Source organism: Ursus maritimus, unplaced genomic scaffold (genome assembly GCF_017311325.1).
Source record: "Ursus maritimus isolate PB19 unplaced genomic scaffold, ASM1731132v1 scaffold_26, whole genome shotgun sequence".
Taxonomy (NCBI): Eukaryota; Metazoa; Chordata; class Mammalia; order Carnivora; family Ursidae; genus Ursus; species Ursus maritimus.
In genome coordinates this window covers 18795133-18814796 of record NW_024425119.1, presented here as the reverse complement: position 1 = coordinate 18814796, position 19664 = coordinate 18795133, and positions in this window count along the sequence as shown.

Genomic DNA, 19664 nt, shown 5'->3' with positions numbered 1-19664 from the left:
GCTATCTCATTGTAGTTTTTACTTGCATTTCCCTGATGATGAGTGATGATGAGCATCTTTTCGTGTGTCTGTTGGCCATCTGGATGTCTTCTTTGGAAAAATGTTTATTCATGTCTTCTGCCCATTTTTAATTGGATTATTTACTTTTGGGATGTTGAGTTGTATAAGTACTTTATATATTTTGGATACTAACCCTTTATCAGATATGTCGTTTGCAAACACCTTCTCCCATTCTGTAGGTTGCCTTTAGTTTTGTTGATTGTTTTCTTCACTGCACAGAGGCTTTTTATTTTGATGAAGGTCCAACAGTTTATTTTTATTTTTGTTTCCCTTACCCCAGGAGACATATCTAGAAGGAAGTTGCTATGGCTGAAGTCAAAGAAGGTACCACCTGTGTTCTCCTCTAGGATTTTTATGGTTTCATGTCTCACATTTAGGTCTTTCAGCCATTTTGAGTTTACTTTTGTGTATGGTGTAAGAAAGTGGTCCAGTGTCATTCTGCTGCATGTTGCTGTCCAGTTTTCCCAACACGATTTGTTGAAGAAACTGTCTTTTTCCCATTGGATATTCTCTCCTGCTTTGTTGAAGATTAATTGACCATATACTTGTGGGTTCAACATGACAGTTTAATAAAAAGTGATTTTTCAAGAAACTTCCAATGATTAAATCTTTGATACTAAGAGAACGTCAATTATTTTCAACATGGTATTGCAAATATGTAAAGATGTTTATAAAAGAACATAAACTGACATCCCTAAAACGAATTATTTTCTTGAAAAGAAAAGTTATTATTCTTGTTTGTAATTCTAACTTGAAAGGACAGAGTTACCTTGAGGTGACAGCAAATGATGACAGTTTTCATCAAGGTATAGAACCTTCAACATTTATAAAAAATAAATTGGGGGACACCTGGCTGGCTTAGTCAGAAGAGCATGTGACTCTTGATCTCAGGGCCATGGGTTTGAGTACCATGTTGTGTGTAGAGATTACTAAAAAATATATATAAACTTAAATAAAATAGTGAATGGGGCAGAGATCATGGTTAAAAGAACGACGGAATCCTTATCCACTTCAAGAGGTTGGCTTTGTTGAGAACCGAAAGGGACACTGATTCTCTTACGGGGCTTACTGTGGACCATGTAGCATACCGATCGTCAGAGACTCGTGTGTCACTGTACTTGCTGTTTCATGGGTCCAGTTAGCACGTGTCTTGCAGGCTGGCTAGTGGAGAGTCCTCCCTTGCTCTGAGCACCACTGAGAGCTGGCCACTTTTCAAGCCACCTGGTAAAAGGGTCAGAGCAGGACACCAAATGTGGTTGAAATTGCCTCTAGACTCGGAAGGTCCTCACTGATAAAGTTTTCTCTTTCCAGTATTTTTGTGCTCTTGTGTTTTAAGTGTGCTTCTTATACACGGTGTATCCATGGAATTTTAATAATCCATTCTAATCATTGCTTTCTTCCAGAAGGGAAATGTATATGTTTGTGTACATGTGCATATCTCAATTACTTCTACCATCTTATTTTTTTATTCATTTATTGAATTTTATTTTCATTTGCTAATCAATATTGAATGAAATCTGTCTTAATCCACCCAGGAAGCTATCAGAACCAGGGTTTTCTAGCAAGTGCTTCATTATTGGCATATCTGACCTGATCTGAAGTTATATATTTTCATGCTTAGTTGAGTACCCCAGAACTTCATTTCCATATACATTCCTGAGATCTTCTCTAATATATATTAAAAGAGTTCTACAGTTCTTTTGTGTGGGCGTTTCTCCTCCAGGATGTACACTTGGATTTGATTCCTGAGGACATGTTGAGATGTACATTTACTAGGCTTTGATAAAATGGGAGGTAGGAACTGGCTTCCTTTTGGAAGGTAATGATCTCAGGTAAGAGAGTGATAGTGTCTTGATGCTAGAATAGGAGTTGGCTAGCGAAGCAAATGGGAGACAGCAGCAGCAGCAGCAGCAGTTGCCCCTTCTAAGGTAGGGAAGACTCAGAAGGTAATGAATTTCAGAGTTCTCTAGTTAGTCTTCTGATTTTCTTCTACATTCTCATTTCAATTCTCAGGGCCCTACTCATTCCAGATCAATCGCCTGTTATGTGGGAAATCTCTCCCAGTAAACTCTGAGCTTGATTTTGAGGTTTTTTTTGTTTTTTGTTTTTTTAGCTCTTTACTCCTAAAAGTTAAGAAATTATTTCACTATAACAGTAGAAATTCTCCTAGAAGTCTATCTTCTTTTTCCTGGCACTATAGAGGGTTAGTTGCCTGAGGTTACACTTCCAGTATGGAAGAGCAAAAAAGTCTAGATCGATGATATGTGCACACGCACGCATGTGCGCACACACACACACACTCTCACTCACCTTTCTGTAGGCCTGCATATGCTAGTTGGGAAATAAGGTGAATTTTTAGATGCAAGATAGACAGGCATTTGCCTTTGGGGCATCTCCACATTTTTGATGAGAGGGGGCTTGTGACAGGAAAGAGACAAAACTGGGGGCGCTCTCAATGTCCAAAGTCAAAACAGAGACAACATTGTATAAACTGAGGCCCCCAAAGCAATCCCTTCAATGGGTTAACTAAAAACATTCTTGCTGAAAAAAAAAATATTTTGCCTGCTTCAGCCTTCATTTTGGATGGTGGTGGTGAAGGCAGCTAGGGAGGTGACGGGTGGTTCCTAATCATAAGCCAGCCATCGCATAGGTTTAGAGCAGAATATTTGATGGATTCAAAAAGCCTTAAGCTGAATGTTTAAAGTTATACAGCTAGTGCCCTCAGCTGCTTAAAAACAAAAACAAACAAACAACAAAAAAATGAGTGCATTAATTAACTTCAACCTCAGACCTCAAAGAATTCCAATAGATAAAGGTCCAAGAAACATAAGCCTGTGACTAAGAAATCACAAAATAACCAAAGAAACAAGCTACTTAGAGAAAATCATCTGAAATGAAAATTTTCAGAATCTCAAACATGCAAGAAATTTACAGAATTATCATATAGAAATATAACTATGTTTAATATGTTCAAAGAGCATATCAAACCAAAAAAACCAAACAACTAAAAAATGACAAGGAGCATTTGAAAACTGCATAGAATTTCTAGAAAATAGGAAAAATTATAACACATATTAGGAATTCAGAATGTGCTAAATTCAATAAATTTGCTAAGAATTCAATGATGTGTCAAGTAGCATATTAGATATGGGTAAAAATGGAATAAACAGGGAGAGAGAACTGAAGATTACACAGAATGTACCACAGAGAATTGACAAAATAAAAAATATGAAGGCAAGCTAGACATTTTTTTGTTTTTATTTTCATTCCAGTTAGTTAACATAGTGTTATATTAGTTTCTGGTGTACAGTATATTGATTCAACAATTCCATACATTGCCCTGTGCTCATCACCTATTTCACCCATCCCCCCACTCACTTCCCCTCTGGTAACCACCAGTTTGTTCTCTAGAGTCAAGAGTCTGTTTCTTGTTTTGCCTCTCTCACTTTTTTCCCCTGTGCTCATTTGTTTCTTAAATTCCACACGAGTGAAATCATATGGTACTTACCCTTCTCTGACTGATTTATTTTGCTTAGCATTATCCTCTCCAGCTCTATCCATGAAGGCAAGGTTAACATTTATGGGAATATAGTAAATTGGTCTGGTATATACCTTATTGGAGTTTCAGAATGAGATTGGAGAGAGAATGATAGAAAGGCAAAAATTCAAAGATACTAAGGCTGAGAATTTTCAATATTGATGAAAGACAACAGAATTCAGTCATAGGAAACCCAGTGAAAACAAGGAGAACAAAAAGTTTTTTTCATTGTATTATAAAAGTTCAGATACCAAGAACAAAAAGAAAATCTTAAAAGCACCCTGAAAAAAATTACAGATTGCTTATAAAATAAATGAGTATTAGAACTAATCACTAACTTCTACACAGTAAAGAATAAGACAGAAGATAAAGTGATGTCTTTAAATGCTAAGAGAAAGTAACTACCATTCTAGAATTATATTCCCTGTGAAACACTTTTCCAAGTTTGAGAATGATATAAAGACAATTTAATACAAACAAAAACTGAGAATTTTAATACTAACATACATGGCTAAAGAAACTTCTAAAGGATGTACGTTAGAACTATAGAAAATTATTTAAGACAAAAGATAGGAGTTGCGAGAACTAGTGAACAAAGAAAATGGAAACATGTGGGTAAACCTGACCAAATACTGACTATGGAGAATAGTAATAATATCTAATTTGTGGGTTAAGACATAAAATAGGATTAATACTGTAGGGATATAAATATGGGATAACTGAACCAAATAAGAATGACAAGTGAACTAATAGACAAAAATTTCCAGAAAAAAGCAAAGATGATCAGGATGGATTTAAATATTAAGCTATGCTGTTTCATTTAATCTAATATGCCACTGAATTGGGGGGGGGCATTATTATTTTACAGCCTACTAAAAAGAAAAATGAAACTACCTATTAAATTGTGACATTGTATTTTAATGTTAATCCTATGTGATGAAAGTTCTTTATTCTTCATGAATTAGTCATACCAGCCTTTTTTAAAAAATATTTTTCATTTATTCTGAAAGATTTGGAGTTGTTTCCACCTTCAGTTGCATTTATTGAAATGATATACAATCCTTTTGCATGTATCTAAGAAACAACACATAACAGGTTTATCTACTTGTAAGTATCTGTCTGAAGTCACTTCCTACTGATAAAAGATTTGATGTCTCAAGATATAATTCTAAATTTGCATGTGTCTAATAATGTATTTTCAAAATACACCTAAGAAGAAATTAATAAATTTACCATCATATTAGAAGGTTAAGGTAACTGCCTCAATAACTGATAGATCAGAAAAGAAATTGGTAAGGATTGAAATGATATAAAAATACAAGGATAAAGCAATCAAAGTTTGCTCAAATGGATATATGTACAAATGCACCCCAAAACTGCAAAATGTATGTTCTTTCAAAGATACATGAAATATTTGCAAAAATTCACCAAATGATAGGATAGAGCAAACATCAACAAATTTCAAAGAATCAATATCTTGGAGAGCATATTGTTTTTAAAAATGCACTTAATACAATAACAAGATAGTTTTTAAGGTCATTCAGATGCAAATTAAAAATACACACTTCCTAACTCATAGGTTAAAAATATCAAAATAAAAACTAGAAAATATTAAATATCAAAGAATAAGTATTCTTACCTATCGTTGCCATGTATGTGTCTAACAGCAGAGCATGAAACTAGATCAGGCAAAAACTGGTAGAACTGTAATAATCTGCTATCCTAGTTGGAGAATTCAAAATCCCCCTTACAGAAATGGACAGTTCCAGCAGGCAGAAAATCAGTAAGGACTGAGTTGTACTTAAAGCCATAAATCAACTGCGTACAATTGACACGTATAGACTACTTCATCTAATGACAGCAGGATACACATTCTTCTAAGCTCACATGGAATATTTGCCAAGACAGACCACATTCTGGGCCATTAAACACAGTTTAACAACTTTAAAAGAATAAAAATCATATAATGTCTGCTCTAAAACCACAGAAATCAGTAACAGAAAGATACCTGGAAAATCCCAAAATACCTGGAGATTGAACAGTGTACTTCTAAATAACACATGGGTCAAAGAAGAAATATCCAGAGAAATTTTTAAACTGTTTTGAACTGAATGAAAATGAAAATGCAGTTTGTCTAGGTTTGTAGGATACAGTTAAAGCAGTGCTTAGAGGGAAATTTATAGTAGTGAATGCATATATTCAAAAAGAAGGAAGATCTAAAATCAGTAATCTAAGTTAGGATACAACAAAAAGAAGATAAACTTAATTCCAAAATAATTATAAGAAAAGAAATAAAAATTAGAGGAGAATTCAGTGAAACTGTAAACAGAAAATCAATAGAGAAAATCAAAACCAAGAGCCGGTTCTTTGAAAAGGTCAGTAAAACTGATAAGCCTCTAGCCAGGCTAACTGAGGAAAAAAGAAAAGACACAAATTACTAATATAAAAGAGGGGGCATCATCAGAGATCTCACAGACATTAAAAAGATAATAAAGAAATATTACAAAGAACTCTAAGCCCACAAATCTGATAACCTAGATGACATGGACCAAATACTTGAAAGACATCATCTGGCAAAATTCACACAAGAATAAACAGACATCAGAAAAGGCCTATATCGATTAAAGAAATTGAATCAGTAATTAGTAACCTTCCAAAACAGAAAGCATGGGCTCATTGGTAAATTATACCAAAATATAAGGAACAAATTATACCAATCCTCTATAATCTCTTCCAGAAGATAGAAGCAAAGAGAATACTTCCTAACTCATTTTAGGAGGCCAGAATTATTTTATACTAAAACTTGATAAAGAAATACAAGAAAAGAAAATTGCAGACCAATATCTCTCATGATCATAGAGGAACAGAAAAATGTTAGGGCAGTAAAAATACTCTATATGATATTATGATAGATACATGCCACTTTAGATTTGTCCAAACATTCAGAACGTATAACACCAAGAGTGAACCCTAATGTAAACTATGGACTTCGGGTGATTATGATGTGTCAATGTAGGATCATCAACTGTAAAAAACATACCACTGAGGTGGAGGATCTTGATAATGGGGGAAGTTATATCTGTGTGGGAGCAGGAAGTATAAGGGCAATCTCTGCACCTTCCCTTCAATTTTCCTGTGAACCTTAAAATGCTCAAAAAAATTAAGATCTTATAAAAAAAATCCTTATATATCAAAGCTTGAGGGATAGAACTAAAGTAGTATTACAGGGAAATATATATATCCTTAAATATTTATAAGAGAAGAAATACGGTAATTCATTAATTATCTAATTCAATATATTTTTTTTAAAAACTGTAATTCCAAAGAAGTCAGAAGTATAAAGATAAAAGGAGATGAAAACAGAAAATATAGGTAGAAAGGATCAACAAAATCCAAAGATAATTCTTCAAAGAGATTAGTGCATTTAATGTTTGAAAAGATTGATCAATAAAAAAATGTAAGACATAACTAAATATTAGTAGGAATGAAAAAAGAATTTAATACATATGAACCAGATATTAGAATGATTAGAAAGAATATTACAATTTTTTGCTAATAAAGTTGAAAATTTGGTTAAAATGAAATAACTTTAGAAAAATAAGACCTGTCAAGACATTAATTTCCAATAACAAAAAATCTTCCTATGAAAAAAATATCAGTCTCAGATGATTTTATAAGTGAGTTCTAGCAAACATTCAAAAAACAAATAATGTATTTTAAAACAAAGTCTTTAACAGAAGAGACCACTTGCCAACTCAATTGATGAAGATGGTATAATGTTGGCATGAAAATCAAATAAGGAATATAAAAATAGGGACTACTAAAAACCAACTTATGCTATTCTTTGTAAGCATAGATGCAAAAATCCTAAATATTAGCTAGCCAGCTCTAGGAATTGGTAAACATTTCCTGAAAATCAGGAGGAATTCATTGATACACCTTATAATCATTTCTATTCTATTCTACTGGAGATCTTAGCTAGTGTAATATAATAACAAAAACAAAGTCTAAGAGCTGGAAAAGAAGAAAGAAGGCTTTTATTATTTGCAGATTATATAATTGTCTATATGGACAAACTCGATTTTCTGCAGATTAGAATAAGAGTACAGTACGATTGACAAATATAAGGACAATATACTAAAGTCAATTGAATTTCTGTATACCTGAAAATGATTGGACTTTTAATTTGACAAGTATACTGCTTACAATAAAAACCAAAAATATAGTAGTAGCCAGGAATAAATATAAATAGGAGTAAAATAATATAATGATGAAAGAAATTAAGTAAGGACTGCATTAATGAAATAAATACCATATTCATGGATAGAAAGACTCAAAAAATAGGTCATTCTCCCTAAATGGATTAATAGATTGACTAAAATTTCCATCCAAATCCCTAAAGAATTTGAGCCTGGACAAGCTTGGAATTTGATAAGCTGTTTCTAAAATTTATATGCAAGAACCAAGGATTGAGAATACCTAAATTATTCATGAGGAAGAAGGTGGAGGAGGATGAGAAGGAGGAATAGGAAAGTGCCTTACTAAAAATAAAACTCATCATTAAGAAAATTTAACTGACAATGTAGTACTGGTAAAGAACAGACCAGTGGACCTACGTACAGGGCAGGCCCAGAAATAGACCTCTCTCTATATATGGCTATCTGGAGTATGACAGAGATAGAATTCTCGGTCATTTGGGAGAGAATGAACTATCCACAAATAGTGCTGGGGCAATTTTGTATTCATATTAAATAAATATATTTGAACTCTGCTTTTCACCAGTACCAAAAAAGAAAAAATATTTCTATTAAACTCAAACTTACCTGTGAAAGACAGAACTTAAAAAAAAAAAAAAACAACTTTGATGAAAACACAGGAGAACACATCAGAGTAGTGAAGGATTTCTTAAATAAGGCATACAAAAGGATCCTAAGGAAAGATCCATATATTCGAATACATTAAAATACAGAACTTATCAAATCACCATGAAAAGACAAACAACAAACTAGGTCAGGAAAAATGTTTTCCAAATACGACCAAGGAAACCTTATAACCGGACTACGTAGAGAATTCCTGCAAAGCAATATGTAAAGGCAAACAATAAATTATAAAAACGGGAAAATAATAAGAAGCATTTGACAAAAGAAAAAAATATGAGTCGCCCAAACTTAAGTTGAGCAAATACAGAATGAAAACAAAATGAGTTATTCCCTGATATTGATAAAAACTTCAAAGATGGATAATTGAACTACTGGAAAGCATATGACAGAGCAGAAACATTATAAAGGACTGATGAGGGCGTACGTGGGTACAGTCAGTGGGAAACAATTAGGCATCCCCTCTTAAAGTTGACGTTATGCCTATACTACACCCAGCAATTCTGTTTCAAGGAACATACCATAAGGAACTCTTTCTGTATGCACGCTGGAGATATATTTTAAAACGTCAATAGAAGCAGAGTTTGAAATAGACAAAAACCAGAAATAATCCAACTGCGCATTGATGGGAGACTAGATAGGTAAATCATATTTAAATTCATGTAGTTATAGAGCATGCAATTTTGAAAATGAACGAGCCAGAGTATCAACATGGACACAACTCAAAATATAATCTTTAGGGGGGAAAAAAAATCACCGGAGTATATACACAGAAGTATGTTTTATTATCAGCATATAAAAGCAAAGCACGTACAAAACTATACAGTATATTTTTTAAGGACATACATATGTGGTAAGACCATGAAGAGTATCAAGGGAACGGTTAGTGGAAGTTTTAGAGTATTGACTACAGAAAAGAGTGGGTAGGACAGAAGTGTACTTGAGATGCAAGTAATTTTCAAATTTTTAAGACAGGTGGTTAGTATATGTCTAGCTGTCTTCTTGTTCTTTTAAAAATTGTACATATAGGTCATATGGTCCCTTTTTATGTATATTTTAATAAATTAAAATTAGGGTCTTTAAATGTGCTTTATTTCTGAGTCAAGAATATAGGAATTTGAGCTTTATTTTATCTATCTGATTTTGTCCAAAATAGTCACCCTCCCTCCCCCCCCCCCCAGTTCATCACTGAACAAACTATTTGCTTTAACCTAATTTATCACTATTTAGGAGTGACAGCCTGCCTTCTCCAGCCTTTCATTATTGGCATTTGCTTTAAGGTAATCACCGGGAATAACTTACTAAACTTTCACCACTGTATGCCAAAGGCTGAAGTTCCAGAACATGTATGGGATTGTCGCTGGCTTTCACTGCATCTTAGACTTAACCAACTCAAGCTCCTCACATTTCCCTAAGTTTTCTAAAAAACCTATTCTTTTTAAAAAATAATTACTTTTTAAAAAAGATTTTATTTATTTATTTGAGAGAGAGAGAGAGTGAGTCAGCATGCGTGAGCAGGGGGAGAGGGAGAGAGAAACTTAAGCAGACCCCGTGCTGAACTTGGAGCTCAACTCGGGACTCAATCTCAGGACCCTGAGATCATGACCTGAGCAGAAACCAAGAGGCAGATGCTTAACCGCCTAAGCCACCCAGGCGCCCCTGAAAAACCTACTCTTAAATATCAATCCCTAGATCATTCAGGGTTCTAACTAACCTGACATAATGTTTCTTACTTAAATATGCTGATGCTTGTCAACTGTAGCAAGGTACCCTAGGAAAATAACTATATATTTTTAAAAGATGTTACATACACTATCTTTCAAAGCCACCAAAGAAATCTTAGAAATGGTATCAACTTCACATAGGCCCTGGTAGAAACAGGGAAATTAGAAGATCATCAACAACTATAAATAAAACTCTGCCAAAGTGAAAGCCTATTAAACACGGTTGACCAATTTAATAGCCCTTATAGATTTCTATCCTAACTGACTTGCTGTGACACCCTGATTAGATTGTAATCCACAATCACCGAGGCAGCCATGTCTTCCTGCCATTAGGTTTTGAAAACAGGCATAGCCAACGATGGCTAGAAACGGACCATTATTTTAAACAATGGAAGGAAAGACTAAGGGTAATTCATTTAGGTTACACACAGAACGGAACATCTCAATGTTACTTGAAAACAGATACAACTTCAGTTAGGAACTGAGTGGAATTTTTTTTTCTAAATATTGATCACAGGAAAGCTAGTGAGGAGACAGAATCACTAGCGTACTGTTCTTTCTCTCTTCGAGACAGAAAGAGAGATCGGAAGGATCTTTCTAATTCCAGCATCCTCTGTCTTCTGTAGCTATTGGACATTGCCTTTCTCAGACAGATCGTGATCACTGCCCTACAGCACAGGTTCCGAGGAACTGTTCCTGCCCTCTGGGCGGGTGCACACACAATTAGCCGGAATCAATTAAAGATTAAGAGGAACAGCTTTTGGAAAGGCGACACAAGAAAGAAACAGTCACTGCAAATAAGTGAAGCTTGGTTGAAAGACTCAAGTAAAAATGTTCTCAGTCTGAAGTTTATTAGTGTTGTCATTTCAGATCCAGAGTAGTAGGGCCATGTGAAACTTTTTAATATGGGAAATAAACCAAAATAAAGTGTTGCCGAAGTAGCTGCTGTAATCATTTCTCGTCATTCTCTCTTAAGAACTGAAAACACCTGGTCACTTAACGGCGTACTGGGGGTATTTTCCAGGGAGATGCTCTTAGGGTACAAATGTATGTATGTCCCAGTGTCTGACGGGCATTTAGATGTCCTTTGAGTGGACTCAGCTCTTCTCTTGTACTTGGCTTTTTTTTTTTTTAATTGTGTAAACTTTATTTAGCTATGAACATCATTATATTACATCCTCAGTCTAGTATCTTTATCTCATAGCAATGGACATGGAAAACTCTTGATACTTAAGTAGGCAATTCTTATTCCCGAATGGGCTATGCTTTCTAAGCCTTTTCAATGTCTATGGAGAATACAACCTTCTCTTTTTTTTTCATCCTTCACCTAACTAAGATTCAACTTACTTCACATCAGAAATTAGCATTTAGCAAAATGCCTTATATCCATTACCTTGGTTAGTCTCCAAATAACACTGAGGTGAGCTCACCTGCCTAACAGGTGCGTAAATGAAAGCCTAGAGGGGTTAACTTGTCACGTGGCTAAGAAAGGGCATTGTGCCACAAAGCTGCTTGGATTTGCCTAGACCACAGCTGTGACTACGGAAATAAAGAGCAAGAGGTTTCAACCTAAAAGACTTCCCTGGTACAAGTGACAGGATTCAGTAATCATTTGGATCTTGAGGCAGGGGCTTGAGAAGCAGGGAGTCATCAAGGATAATTGGAGGCTTCTGACATGATTACACCAATAACTAACCACAAATAGGAGCTCTTAAAGCCAACTTGATAAGAAAGTTCAGTTTGGACAAGCTGAGATCTCAGTGTCTCTGGGACATGCAGGTGGTGCCCACTTAAGGGTTCAACAAGATCGTACTGTGGTTCTGAATAAAAGAATATAATGGAAACATGAAAAAGGAATCTAGGGTGTAAGGGGCAAAAAAAACCAAACCAAAACAAAAAAACAGGGTAAAAAATATCCTTTTGGCTCTAAAAATAGTGCAACTATGTACGTGCATATATAGTAACAGAAAATTTAGCCAGATAAAATAAATATGTCTAGGTTTCTAATCAGAACACAAAAAAGTTCATATAACAAACAAAACTTCTTAAATTTAGTTTACTTAATGATTTGCTTTCGTGTTTTGTAAAAATCCAGTAGCCTAAACACACACAACTTAATTTAGAAAGCAAGTACCATATTGATCTAAGACTGGAATGAAATAGAATTTGTCTGGTTAGGAAAGGTTCCATAATTTGGGTTTGTTCTTGCAATTCTGCAGTTACAACCAAGTCTCTATTGATTCAGAAATTTTGAGTGAATGCTGCAACCACTATTGAAGATGACAATAGAAGAATCAAGCAGGAATTTAAGAGTTGCTATCAATTTCCATTTCTGTCTTAAGTGCCTATCATTGAATTTAGTTGTGGGTATTTTTTTTAGGATGGTGTTTCTTGTTGTTTTAGTAGGAGAGCTATCCATAAAAGATTCTATGAGATTTTAGATAAATGTTCCACTCTTTTTATCTCACACACACTTGGAGAAAGAGGGAGAAAGAGAGAAAAGGAAAATGTAAAAGAATAAAATCTGACCTAATTTAAGCTCTAGCTAAACTTTCAAAACTACAAGGCATTAAATATGGTTATTAAATTAAATAAAAATGTTAAAACTTCTTGACTTATGCCACTATGCCATATGCGCTAATCTCTTTTAATTGTCCCCAGCCAGACATCAATTTTTTAAAGGGAGTTTAAAAAAGAAGAAGAATGGAAAATTCTTAACATGGCTAGGTAATAATCTGCTTGCAAATTGTTCATTTATGTCACCAAAGGGAAAGGGGAGCTCACATTAATACTGCATGTTAAGATGCTTCCTCTAGCTTATTCCACATACTTTACCCCAAATTGCCCATATTGCTCCTTAGAAATGTCACAGAACGTCTGCGTCAGCTAATTTTTATGGATTGGCATGAAAAGCCTGAGAAACACAGCCAGAAAATAGTCTCCCCATCACGCTCACTCACTAGATTACTTTCAGAACTCTTCGGCGAGAAAAGAAAAACCATATCATGAGCTTTGAAAAATCCAATTGCCAACTAACCTCCGGCTGTTTGTTGACGGCAGTAAAAGGTATCAGGTGGTCCTAAGCCTCAGACACGTGATTTAGCAAAGTTGCTTTCCGTGGTAAACGGAGTCACTCAAATTTAAAATACATTTCTCCTAATGACCACTAAATTTATATAGGACATACTCAACACAACAATTGAAGCCTATAATCTGTCCATTAAATACACGGGCCAGATTCTTAGATCTAAAAATTCTGGGGTTCACTAGCACTTAGTGAGTTTGTGTCACGTATTGAGAGTCTAAGTTCCACAAGAGTATTTACTATTTATTTATTTTTCAGAGAGGATGAGAGAGAGCGTGAGAGCGCAAGTTGGGGGGCAGGGGCAGAGGGAGAAGAGAGAGAGAGAGAACCTTAAGCCCCAACAAAGGCCTCGATCTCAGGACCTGAGCCAAAATCAAGAGTCGGACGCTTAACCGACTGGGCCACCCTGGCGCCGTGTCACAAGCCTATTTAAATATCCAGTCCAACCACATTTCACAGAGGACAAAAACTGAGGTCAATGAAAGGCAGTAACTTAGCTCATAAGGTGACCACTTCCACTGCCAGGACCAGCAGAGCGGGAGTCTCTCTGGGAAGCTGCTCTTCTCCCACCTCTGTATTTACATTTGGCCCAAGCACCGAAGGTTCTTATCAGGAGCGTTTGAATGGTAATGGCTCCAGCTGTGTGAGTATCCAGCACTAATCAAATGTTAAGGAGAGTAGGTGTATTCCTTTAAAATGACGTTTTTCTCAGGAATAACATAGTTTACCTTTAGGTGTTTCCAAAAGGAAACTTTCAATAGTGCATTGTTGATTTATTGCCTTCAGTGGATTTTATTTCTAGAGATGCTAGATTTGTGGATGACGATAATGGAGCCTGAATCTGAGCCTCATTCTGTAGTAATTCTTTGAACATAAATTAATATCCCAGAGAAAATTCAGTGTGTCTTATTTTTACAAAGGCCATGGAGTTTTTTCAGGAGTTGAGTAGTTTCGAAGCCTTTTGAGCACAGAAATTAGGATTTAAATTATGCTAAAAGATTTGAAATTACATTTCTTTTATTACAGAGGTATTTCCCCTCCAATTATAAATCAGTTACCTCCGATGAAAATACATTGTCAAAGTTAACTACTGAGCTCATCATAATTGCATCTAGAAATAAAAATACTTTTTTTTTTTTGTAAGTCCAGTGCAGGGCTTGAATTCATGACCCTGAGATCAAGACCTGCGCTGAGATCAAGAGTCAGACTCTCAACAAACTGAGCCACCCAGGTGCCCTGAAACAAAATACGTGTTATATTAAATTCTCCAATTGAGTTTTTAAGTATCACTTTGATAGCTTCTCTTTGTTTCTGTGCAGTAGGCAATCACTTTTCTTAGAAAGTTTCAAAAAAGGATATATCTAAAAAATTAAATTTTTTTATTTGAAAGTTATTAAGGTGAGTGGGTATTTTGTTGGGGTATTTTAACCTACAGTGAAGATTGACTAAGCAAGCAAACATTTTGGGGTCTTCATATTGAGATATTCTGCAGGAGACTAAGCTCATCATATTTTATTTATTTATTTATTGGGATTTTTTTTGGTCGTTTTTTAAAAAAATTTATTTAAATTTTGCTTAGTTAACATACAGTGTCAGTATATTTTAAAATGCAATTAAAACGTATCTCAAAGCTAACTAAGATTTTCTAAGCCTACTTTGGAAAAAGACTTTTGGAACTGGTTACCGTCATCATTCACAAGAGACTTTTTGGGATGACTACCCTGCAAAGGACCTTCTGTGAAGGGCTGCTTATAAAAAATTATACGAGACATAGTTTGCTCAAGAACTTTCTGACCCTGTTGGTAGTTAGTATATATGGAGTTAAACTTAGTGCTCAAGATCACTAATCATTGAGGAAATGCAAATCAAAACCACAATGAGATAACACCTTAACATTTTTCAGGAATGGCTAAAATGAAAAATCACAGGAAATAGCAAGTTTTGGTGAGGATGTAGAGAAAGAGGAATTCTCATGCACTGTTGGTGGGAATGCAAACTGGTGCAGCCACTGTGGAAAATACTATGGAGGTACCTTAAAAAATTAAAAATAGGATTACCATATGATCCAGTAATTCCACCACTGGATATTTGCCCCCTTGAAGGCCCCAAAACACTGATTTGAAAAGATTATGCATCCCTACGTTTATTGCAGCATAGCCAAATTATGGAAGCAACCCAAGTGTCCACTGATAGATGAATAAAGATGTGGTACACACACACACACGCAAAGTATATTACTCAGCCATGAAAGAGAATGAAATCTTGCCATCTGCAATCACGGGGATGGACTTAGAGGGCATAACGCTAAGTGAAATTAGTCAGAGAAAGATAGATACCATTGATTTCACTCATATGTGGAATTTAAGAAACAAAAAAATGAACAAAGAAAAAAATTGACAAAAAACCAGATACTTAAATATAGAGACCTGGTGGTTGCCAGAGGGGAGGGGGTCGGGGGATGGGTGAGATAGGTGACAGGGATTAAGAGTACAGTTATGGGGGCACCTGGGTGGCTCAGTCGTTAAGCGTCTGCCTTCGGCTCAGGGCATGATCCCAGCGTTCTAGGATCGAGTCCCACATCGGGCTCCTCGGCTAGGAGCCTGCTTCTTCCTCTCCCACTCCCCCTGCTTGTGTTCCCTCTCTTGCTGTCTCTCTGTCACATAAATAAATAAAATCTTAAAAAAAAAAAAAAGAGTACAGTTATCATGATGAGCACTGAGTCATGTATAGAGTTTAAGTCATTATATTGTACATATGTGACTAATATAACACTGCATATTAATTATACTTGAATAAAAAAATGAAAACTACCGAACTGATTTAAAAAAATTGTACAAGACATAGTTTGCTCAAGAAACTGTTGGCAGTGTGTGTGTATATATATATACACATATGTATACATGTACATATATATGTGTGTATATATGTATACATATATACACATGTATGTATACACATATGTATATGTATATATATGGTTAAACTTAACCAACAATGCAAATGAGATAGTAATCTCAGTGAAAAGACCAGGTTTTGCATTAGAAGGATCTCTCTGTTCTTCTGGCTTTAAGAACTTGGGCAGGGAGCCTGGGTGGCTCAGTCAGTTAAGCATCTGCCTTCAGCTCAGGTCATGACCCCAGGGTCCTGGGATCCAGCCCACACTGGGCTCCCTGCTCAGTGGGGAGTCTGCTTCTCCCTCTTTCTCTGTGGCTCCCCCTGCTTGTGCTCTCTCTGTATCACTCTCTCTCAAATAAATAAATAAAATCTTAATAATAATTTTTAAAAAACGAACTTGGGCAAATTGTTCAATCTCACTTAATCTCTATTTTCTCAACTGTAAGTGGGGTTATTGACACATCCACAGGATTTTTAGAGACACGAAAATGTGTTTTTGGATATGAAAGTATTTTGTAAGTTGCAAAATACAAATGGCAAGTTTTATTTAAAGATAACATAGGCTAGTACCACAAATACAGTTTACACAATAAATGATACAGCAGTTCATGGGAGGAAGCAAACAGCTTGCACAGGCAAAACATGTTTTCAATAAAGTATACTTAAGGTTCATTTAAACCTGAAATTAAGTTAGGCAAATTATGGAAAAGCACTGCTTTGATTATGCTTATGAACAAAGTCCCTTTCTCACCAAGTTAACAGGGTAGCCTTTTTTTCTTTACATTTGTGCTAACTGATACCATGTCTAGATTTGAAAATATAGTTTAAAATTCAGCACCATTTAAAACGGATTTTCCTTGCTAGAGATATCATTGCTAATTTNNNCAGGAAGTGTGGTGCAGACACGTGATCAGCAGGGTGATGGAGAGTGTGACCAGCAACTGATTGGACTGGAGCCCAAGAACGGCAATCAGATATTAACCACTTTGAGTCACAATCTTCAGTGCATGGAATGCATCTAAACGGGTCATTTCATTTCCTGTGACATCCAGTCTGCTCCGTTCCCTGACAGGGAAAAACTGTTTAAGTTCTCTCGTGTTTTGTGAAGTTCTTGACCGAAGCATCTAAATTAGAACGGAAATGGTTCAACTGACAGATCCAAAAAGGATTTTCCATTTTCATTTCTCCCTGCAAGACAATCACCAATCTCATCTAGCCTTTTATCATTTATATATTTTAATTTTCTTGTGAGCAATTTTTTTCTGTACAATTATTATCCCTTCCAAAATAGTAATGGTATTTTTTTCCTGTTATGAAAAGCAAAGTTGTACTTTTCTTTCATTTTGTAGGTATACTCTTTGATGAAAAGAAAAAAAAGATACATAATAGCTTTCACAAATCCCTTACTTTTTCAAAGAGAAACTTTACAGAATATTTTATTTTTAGTTTTTTTCTAAGTTTATTTGAGGGACAGAGAGGGAGTGCTCAAACAAGCACCGGGTGGGAGGGACAGAGGGAGAGGGAGAGGGAGAGAATCTCAAGGATGCTTAACCCACTGAGTCACCCAGGCCCTCCTACAGAATATTTTAATATGATATTCAAAAGTAGATGTTGGTCATGCAAGGTAAAGGAATAAAGACACAGAAAGTTAATCAGCATATATCGGATTTGCAGAGTCTCTGATGTACAGTAGCTGTGGCCAATAACACATGACTAGCCTAGTCTTATATTGGCTGAAGGTGCTTTTATTTTAGTTTCTCTCACATAGTCAAAAAAAGCAAAAGTTCTGGAATCTGACAGACCTGGGTTTAAATCCCACTACCACTGTACACTATTTACATATTTTTGAACAATTACTTAATCCCTGTAAGCTTCATTTTCCTTACATAGAAAATGGAGACACTTGTGAACACCTTGTGAAGATTAAAATGAGATAATACATGTATAGGTCATGGCTGGCCACCTAGGACATATTATGTCCCCAGTAGTGATGAGCTCTCTGACTCCTTTTTAGAAATGAATCTTTGTTAGTAGAAGTCATTGTGATTGGGAGATCAGTTACTGAAGCATAAACCAGCTTATCCTGACCAATACTGGACTTTGTATCTAGAAATGGGATGATATGTACCAAATAAACTATAATATATGGCACTGACTAGAGGGGTGATAGTAAGAGAATTGACATTTCAGGATAGATGTGTAGCAATCCATGCCATACAAAATTAGAATAGCTTAGAAGGTTGACAAAGTGTCTGATGAGCTCATAGCCCTAGGAGAAGCTGGAGAACAGAGTGTCAGTGCCCTTGTTAGTTGCTGCATATGACAAGATACAAGAAACACATGACTTATAAAAGAGCAGACTGATCTGTGAATAGTAATGAAAGGGTATGGAGCACACAATTTTAAAGTCCTATATAAATGGAAGACACAACCATTTCTCAAACCTAAACAGTAAAAGAATAAAATTAAGACATGCTCTGATAAAAACTTGGCTTTGTGGTAAGAATCAAAACAAGGGGATACTTGTCTCACCCACTGTAAAAACCTCTGAGTAGATTAAGGTAGTGCCCAAGAAATTCCTAAAATCGGACAGAATGACTCAGTGAACAGACACCAAAGTTGTAGCTCTCGCATCAAAGTCTGATATTTCTAAGGTACTCACAATAACTCAAGAGAGGAATCATGAGAAAGAAGAAGCAAAAATTTAAACAAGTATACATGTATTTATATATATGTATAGATACTTGCACACATATATGATTCTTGGATTTATTTTATATACTAATATATATGTAAAATTCTAAGAAGTATGTCTAGAAAAGAACAAAGAATTATGGTTTATTAGTACATGGAGCTAACAGGAATTTAATAGATATGAAACCTGTCATTTTAAGAGAGTTTATAGCTATAGATACAAGTCTTCTTCAAAACCAAAAATTATCCTTCAGGACCTATGTTTCTACAGGCCAATAATAGGCTCAGAATGTCTAGCTTCCAAGAAGGCATATTTTCCGATGCTCACTTCACATGGAGCCAGGGAAGATAATGAGAAAAGCCAACCAACCAATAAAAACAGAGAGAAGAAACAAAGGCCATGAGAGCCCTTCCCAGAGAATAGAACTGGACAAAATCAAGGAATATTCCTTTCCTGGGGGCGTAGAGGGATTTCAGACACTAGTATATACAGGTATAAAAAGTTTTCAAATAGGTTTATTTTCTGATTCTAAACCACCGTAACAGGTAAAAGCAGCATAAATGACCATATTTTGCCTATAAGCCTGCCTGCATTACATTCAGATTGCACTTGTAGAATCTTCTAAAAAATGCAAATTCTGATTCCTCTTCAGATAGATGTCCACCATCACTATCCACACAACTATACAGCAACAAAATGGTGAGCATGATGAGGATAGGTGGTCATAAAATCGTATCCTCTAGCCTTATTGCAATTCAGATAATACAGGTCATGAATGCTAGCTACCGAC